Raw genomic sequence first — 7149 nt, 5'->3', positions numbered from 1 at the left:
TGAATCTGAATCTCTATATAACTCACCCATTGAAATTATATTAAGGCTTAATTGAATAATTAAGAGTGTGGCCACTTTGACAGGCGCTGTTACAGGTGGTTTGTTTGAGCATCTCAGTCTACTGATGATTCTAGACTTTCAGCCCATTTTCGATTAGTCAGGAGGCAAGTGAGTGCCAAAGATGGAAGCAGCTAGGGCCACCAGTTTCACAACGACTCTTCAGAAACTTATGGGGGCTGTTACAGATACAATGTACATGTTTTACTGTCTATTAAATAAACAGTTAACATATATATCCTTAAGACTGGTGGTTGAAATAGCTGTCAATAGCGTTGACTCAGGGGAACCTGAGTTCATCTGGCACGACAAAAAAGGTTGGAACCACTGGCCTAGAGCACCTTTTAGTAGATATTCTTTATTAATCTACATTCAACTGTTAATGAAATGAAATGACAATGGTTATCTCAGGTGCTATACTTGAAGGCTACTACCACCCACAGTGTAACAGGTCACAGTGTGAGGGACAGTGCCCCGAGACAGGCCTCTCTGTGTCCGCCTCACTGCAGAGTCCCTGCCAGTGTCCCTTGCTAATGAATGGACATTTAATGATCTGAGAGGGCCATTCAATTGAGTGGAAAATGTGCAGGTCTGTAGAGCACAGCTCCACTTGTCGTAGGAAACAAAGGGCTGTGCTCTGTATTCACACACATAGAGAGGGACGGAGTGGATTCACACAGTGGCTTGAGAGTAGGCTGGACACACACATGGCATGCATGGGCTCTGCAGTTTTCACACGCTTTAGCGGAAATCCCTTACAATAACAGTCTATCTACAGTGCTACGCTGGATAATGTTTAAGACATTTAAACAACATTTAAACAATTCTACCAACTGAAAAGTCTTCATAATGTAAATTACAGTTTACTAAAACTCACCTGAACACACAGAAACACATTGAGTTTATTAACATTACAGCAGTTACCACCACCAATCAAATTTAAACCATCTGCCAATCCCAGCACACTCACAACAAACAAAGGACATGGACCACAGGTTTGGCTGTTGAAAACCAACACATATGTGTTCAATATAGACTCATCCTTTTATGTTCCAACATTCATTTGCAGGCCATGCAAGCACAGTCACAAACAAAATGGCACCATGTGGTTACAGAGGACCTACTGCAAACAGCCGATCAAAAGACGACAGGAAAATAAATGCTCTGTGTTTATAGGAGGTCTCAGGGATGACCAGTGAAGTTCACAGGGGTTGGGCAAACAGACAGCCACTATGCTGTGCAGACAGGAAGGAGGCTTTATAAGGAGTACTGTAAATCAACTCACTTTACCACAGGAGGGATGATGGGCAATGTGGGAGCAAGCTAGCATCGTGTTTGCTGGTCAGATTTACTGCAGCAACCCTCCAGATTGTGTCATTACTCAATGGTCTGTCCACCAGATTACATTAGGCCAGGTCACAGCACCATGCATCAGATTTACTGCTCTATATATTCACCTATTATCCAGGGTGAAGAATAGCGGGTCTCTTAATAATTGGATAAAGGGAATGTAGATCCAGTTTGTCAATGTGGCAATGTGACTTTCAGAGACAATTGTAAACCAATACTCCCAATCCTTTCATCATCTTTCTTCTCCAGAGATAGGACTGTTGTGTTAAGCAGTATAAAGTGTGGCCACATGTGTGTGTGTTTTCTGCAATGTACCCATAAAAATTAAGTAGCACTGAAAGAGGGGACTGTTTGGGTCCCAGAGACAGAGAAACGCTCAATTGGTAAACATTGCAGACAGGTGATGGGCTTCACTAGGTTGTTAAGTATCAAGTTCTGAGTTAATGTGTCTTGACTAAGGTGACATGCGCTCTTGACCTTTTTAAACACATGCAACAGCCAATCCTATTAACTAGTGTGGTCTGAGGAAAAACACAGCAAGAATCCTGTTATGACTGAGCTCTAGTTAAAGGTCAAACTGGTGTCATTCCTCTTCTACCCACCCACTCCTTTAGAGATCTGTATTTTATAGTTATATACCTAAGCTGCATTGGATGAATAATAACTGTACAGCATGGGGCATTTTTTATGGTTATTGCACCTCTATCTCTCAGACTAAGAGCTCATGCCCAAGGTTATCAACATTCTGGGCGAAAAGCCAGATCAAACCCAGCCTCCCCTCAAACATTTCTTTACCTATGACTCCTTTGCACAGAATTGTTCATTTTACACAAAAGTGTCTCTACAGGCAGAGAAAGGAATGCTGCACGGAGTGACTCCCCTTTTTAATGATTAAACTTTACCGAGAGTGCACTATTGTACAGCAAGTGCTTTCATTTAATTTTCATGCTCAGTAGATCATTCACTCGATTCACACATTATTTCTGTTAACGCAAAGTTTCAGGAAATTGGCAGAAAGATTTGGAAAGAGTATTTGTTCTTGTTGTTTGTGATTTTCTTTGCTACCAGTGATTTGTCTTATGACTGGAAAGGAGCTACAGGAAGAATGAACTACTCAGCTCTAAGTACATTCTTAGGAAGTTATACAATCCACTAAGAAATGCGTCTCGTCCAACATTTTTTAAATGTTCTGATACTGTTATTTGTTGTACATTACTTTCTGGCATAATACCAGCTGCTTCGAGCCAAACAATTTCTTAGAGGAATAGCTTGGCATCAACATCTTTGTACCTCCTTGTGGCAGGACTGTACAGCTCTGGAAAGGTCAACACAGCTGATCACCGGCTTATGTGATTGGTTAATACAGCATGAAGTCAACTTGCATTCCTCCAAATATATTTCAACTTTTCGCTGCAGGCAGCTATGTTTTTTTTGGAGCATCCCCTAAAGGCAATACCCACATTCAAATGAATAAAAGAACTGGCATTTTAGTGAATACAGAAGATTTAGCTAGAATATCGATACTACTCTCATAATTGAGAGTAGCCAGTTAGCCGAGCTTAGCATAAACAAATTGTCACAAATTGTCACTTTTGCATATATATATATATATTTTTTTTGCATGGAATATTCAAACATTGTGTAACGTGTTAATTTGTGAGCTTTAGAGGTGATTGTAGGCAGATTTTATTATGTCAGACACAGCCAGACTATCTGTTTCCAGTCTTATGCTAAGCTAAGCTAACTAGAAGCTAGCTGTTTATTTAGCAGCCATATGAAGTGTGGTATCGAATTTCTCATCTAAGCCTCAGTGACAAAGCAAATACGCTTATTTCTAAAATGTTGAAATATTCCTTTCACAGAAAGAAAGACACGGTGTGGAGGGTTCATTGTTATGCCAGGAGTATTGTATTTATAACATGAGTTTGTGTAACAGCTGCTTTGTTTCCACAACACACTGACTATGTCCCACTGTCTCCCATCGCTCTATCTGTCTGCCTGAAAGTTAAGCTGAAAAACAGGTGCCACTCGACAGTGGGAGAGTGCTCAGAGCCACGCCTTCCACCTCAGGCTATACATTCCTACACTTAGCACGAACTGGAGACCTAAAGAACAGCGAGACCTTGTGTGGGTCCCAAACCCCTGCTGCATTTCCTTCCTGCTGCACATGCATACATCAAACACTTAAAGAACGCGCACATGTGGATGATGACATACAGTCCTGCACTTTCGATGAACAAATGTGAACATTTACTCACAGATATTTACACACACACACACACACACACACACACACACACACACACACACACACACACACACAATGTGTGTATATTGTACACATGTATGCAAACACTACACCCACTACTCTCCTGCCCCATATATAAAGATTTAACAGGGAAGCAGCAATGCTTAGCAACTTAGAGAAGTCATAAAACATACAGAAACACTGTATGGAGAGATATCATATGACATTAAGCCAGTTGTTCCGTATTATACAAATAGTATGAACATATGTGGTCCAATGGGGACTGTGATAATGGCAATTCCATCATGTATGACATCAAGTTGTTTAAAAATGAGTTGTAACTCACGAGAAACTGAGATAAGAACTTTACACAGTGCTGTGTTTTGGAGGATAAATAATGGATAATTAAATAATAACTCATTTTTACTGTGTATAATCCCTCCCTTCATACCAAAACTGATTGGTAGATAAGTCAGTGTCAGTTGTTTCCCCGCTGCTGTGGACATATGTTGGGAAAGATATGTCTAATATGACATTCCTTTCATTGTGGATTGACTGCAATCTCCTTCTGTGGCTGGGAATTTACTAGATTATTCAGGCAAAAGCTTGGTATATAAAACAAAAAGACATATTATTAGATATCTCATTCTCATGTATTATGTATATTTTGTTCTAAAATTAGATTTCATCTCTGCCAGACAGCTAAAGTTACAGCAGGGAAATATGGCATTGTCTTTTGTCTCCCTGGGGGCATGCAAAAGTTCACTTGATATTCTGTAATTTAGCCAAGTGTGAAATAACATCCAATGTGTGAAAGTTGATGTCTTCACATTGGGACAAGAGAATGGCATTGTTAATATGCTGCATATTATTTGTGTTACTGTGCTCATGTGCTGCATAAATCTGTCTGTGGTGAATTCTTGGTTTAGTGGACAGGGCTGAGAAGATCATGTTTTATTCCTGTGAAAGGTCATCAGAGCCCAGCAAGAGTCCTGGCTGGAGTTTAAACAGACCACACTGTCTTCCTACCACTGCTCAGAACATACTGGCTTCATAGCAACTCCCAGCACCATGGCAACGACCGGCTCTGTCGTCGCTGTGCAGCGAGGACTTGGAGTGAGAGCGTGCTGTGTTTCATATTCAACCAATGTCCTGCTCTGTATGTTATGTTCGCCAGTCTGGCTAATGTGGATTAATATTCATGGAAATTCAACATGAGCCTGACATCTAGTTATTTTGAGGCCACTGACATTATTTTAATATGGATTATTGGATATTTTGATGCACACAAGTCTGTCCTGTGCAGTTCTTACTCCCTGAAGATTTTACACAAAGCCCATTGAGTGAGTACAGTAACAAATCAGGAGGATAAATGTAATGGGGCTATTATGGGGCACACTGAAGCACTCAGTCTTTACATTTGCTCTGCTCTACAATAGCCAGTCCATTTATATTATCACACATTCACATCAGGAACTCCACATAGCATCCCATTCACCCAGCCCATCTCATATCAGCCCTCAGCACAATTTCAAAGGATGCCTTGAGAGGACTCTGTGGAGCCATCTAGAATATACGACAAACCACGAAGCAGCAGGAAAGTTGAGCAGGAAAATGTTATAAGTATGTAGGTTTAACCTCCCCAATTAAATGGATATTACGAGGCAGAAAGAACAACACAGGAATAATGAGAAGAGGAGGAAGGGGGGAATTTTTTTCTGGGATAGTATTGTGATGGGGGTGGATGATGGTGGGTTTGGGGAGGGGAGAAAAAACAGGAAACTGCGAGATAAATTGCAAATTACATTCCATGTGTGTTGTGTGGGTTAAGACTGGAACCCTCAAGTCTCCAGTCGTACAGCAGAGGACTCTGGGGGCAGCAGAAACTGCATTCGGGTCTTTGTCCCCTTGGTTCACAGAGACTGGTGTTGGTTTACAGTTGGGTCTGGGGAATACACATTTAAAGGCCGGAACTCATTTTTTCACTGCTGTACCGCTGGGCAGGGACCGAAAGTGAACTCACTGCTCTTGTGCCAAACATTATCAGATGCAGCTTCCTGTACTTTTTAAATTTGTGTTACCAGGAAGCTCTACTATGCATATAGAGGCAGCCATAACAGTGATTAACAGTGGGCTGCCAGTGCAATTACACACCTTTTTCTGACAAAAAAAACACAGTTTGTCAGTATCCGCTGTCACTTTCCCAGAGCGACACTTTTCATCTCTCAGATGCCAGAGGGGTTAAGGATCAGGTGCTTTCCAGGACCATTACCAAAAAGCATGGGAATCGATCACATAGAGCAAAATGAAAGGGGGCAGGTCAGGCTGCTCATCTGTCGTGGTTTGGTGGCTTTAAATTCCTCTCTGCTAATGTCTCTCTCAGGATGTTTGTCTTGTGTCGAGTCAGGATGGTCAAGCTGGCTCTTTAATTGCACAATCGCATGGATCTGTTTAGTGTCGGTGCTGTACCAGATGCCCGTCTTGATAAGGCAGCGACAGGTTGTTGACACTGTATACACTGGCATGTTGCTCGCTCACCTTTTGGCTGAAAAGCATTCACTTGCTAGATAATACAAAAATGCACAAACACAAAGATTAAGCCTAGATTAGATTGTTTTTTTGTTTTTTTGGATCACCTAAATTGTATGGAGTGACAGACAGAAGATTGTCAGGCAGATTTGTGTTGCATTTCGATGCAGCTTAACCTGTTGATGGCAGCATATTGCCTCCATTGTGTTACATGCATACAGCACATTTTGTTCACAAGATATATCAGAAGAGAGTACGCACACATATGAATCTTTGGACACCTGAACATACTACATCAGTACTTCAAAATACAGGCAGCGTTTCTTAAAGCACAAACAAACCTTTCGCAGTCAGCCTGTGGAATGTGCACAGTGCACTACATACAGGGCATTATTTCATCAGGGATGGGGTAGAGATTACCTCTGGGTGAGAGAAACTCCTGGAGCATGAGGCGATGCAGAGTGGGAGCTCAGCTCATCAATTAGAGGAGGTCAGTGATGCCAGATTTTAGCCAGGAGTCATCCAATAAAGCAGACACGATGAAAGATTGCGCATTTCTCCAGAGGTACAAGCAAATGGGGAGGTGATGGAGTTGCGGTTTGGTCTCTCGACACCAGAAAAGAAATGGGAGAGGGGGGAATTGGAAAGGAAAAGTTACTTTAAAAAACTCTGGCTTGTTCCATGAACTCTCTAAGGGGATTAAGGGTTTAATGAACTGCCTGTTGGATTCCAGAAGTTTGAACGATAGGCAGCAGAGAGTGGCTGTCACAAGATGTGAGGGCGGGCCATGGGTCTATTAGCAGGGCTGGAGGAGTTCTGACAGGAGGCCTGACTCTCATAATATAGTCACTCCTACACAAAACCTGAGTTAACACAGTTAAAACGCATATAACTTGTATGCATTTAACTAGTTCTCTTATCTGAAAAAGCCCCTGTATACCCTTCATTGCTAGTGATACATGGAC

The sequence above is a fragment of the Larimichthys crocea genome, chromosome XVI, assembly GCF_000972845.2.
Source record: "Larimichthys crocea isolate SSNF chromosome XVI, L_crocea_2.0, whole genome shotgun sequence".
NCBI lineage: Eukaryota > Metazoa > Chordata > Actinopteri > Sciaenidae > Larimichthys > Larimichthys crocea.
The sequence above is the reverse complement of the archived record's forward strand: the minus strand, read 5'-3'. Positions refer to the sequence as shown.